Below are 1,490 nucleotides of genomic sequence, written 5' to 3'. Positions count from 1 at the left end.
AGCCCAAGATATGTCCCTGCAGTTGCAAAGGAAATCATTGGGTCTGAGAATGTCAATCCAAGTGGGATGTAGATGGTCATCCCGTAACGTCTCACTCAACAGGAACTAGGCCAAAAAACAGATTTTGTGGGGGTGGGGGCAGCCTCTGGGCCCACAATTTTATGGGGCCATGCAGCAGACTCCCACACCATGGGCGAACCTTCAACACATTCCCCAATAGTCTATGGGTGTCCCGGCAAAGCCACAACAGAAAGTGCAGGGCTGGAAATCTGTGCCACCACCAGACTTGTATTAACCCCAGATATGGGGGGGCAGATGATTGCTGCAGACTTTAAGCTTCCTTTGCCTAAAACACTGTTGGCCTCTAATTAGGACATAGTTCAGCAGCCATTAAGTGATTAATTATCCATCCTGTTGTCATTGATCCTGACTATGAGGGAGACATTAAGATCATGATTTCCTCCTACACAGGGGTGTCTGCCATTTCCCCTGGAGAAAGAATTGCTCAAATTTTGCCTTTGCCTAGTCACCATGCTAGCTTCCCTTCAAGGGGACAGAAATGGGGTAATAGGGGCTTCAGCTCCACTGGAGACATTGGGGTGTGGTTTTCTATGACTACGGAGGATTGCCCTATGTTTAAACTTGAAGTTCAGGGAGTCTCTATATAGGGCTTACTGGATTCATGGGATGAGCACAGCATCATAAATGAAGCAGATTGCCCAAAAATTTGGCCCCTTTAGACCACGGCTCAAACTCTTCAAAGTCTTCGATTTGCACAAGACCCCAGCTGCAGTGCTGAGGCAGGACATAGGGAGAGTTTTCAGCCATATGTTCTTCAAATCCCCATGTCATTATGGGGAAGAGATGTTATTACCAAGATGGGTGTAAAAATGATTTCAGAAAAGACATAGTTTGCAGATTCAAGCTATCATGGATGGGATGAACTATCAGAAGTGTAAAAGTCTTGGCAAAAATGAGGATGGGTGACTCTCACCTATCTCTCCTAGAGGTCAAAGTGGCAGGAAGGTATTGGGTTTTTCATGGTGGCCACTGAGCAAATATCTATTAAAAGGAAATTGAATCGGCCTGTGTTGGTGTCTCAGTGGTCTCTGCCTAAGGGAACCCTGGAAGCTGCCCACATGTTGGTTAAAGAACAACTTGATGCAGGAATATTAGAGAATCTATTTCACCATGGAATACACCTATTTCTATTATTAAAAAGAAATCAGAAAAATGGAGGTTACTCCATGATTTACATGCATTCATTACCCAGATGGAAATCATGGGGTCAGTGCAATTAGGGTTACCAATGACTTCATCATTAGCAATAAATTGTACCTTAATAGTGATAGATTTGATAGATTGTTTTTTCACCATCCCTCTGCATCCGACTGATGATAAATGTGCCTCTACTTTACCATCAATTAATCATTCTGCCCCTCATTTGTGATATGAGTGGGGGTTCTACCCCAAGATATGGCAAATAACCC

This window comes from Mus musculus, chromosome Y (assembly GCF_000001635.26).
Source record: "Mus musculus strain C57BL/6J chromosome Y, GRCm38.p6 C57BL/6J".
Classification (NCBI taxonomy): domain Eukaryota; kingdom Metazoa; phylum Chordata; class Mammalia; order Rodentia; family Muridae; genus Mus; species Mus musculus.
Note: the sequence above shows the minus strand (reverse complement) of the source record.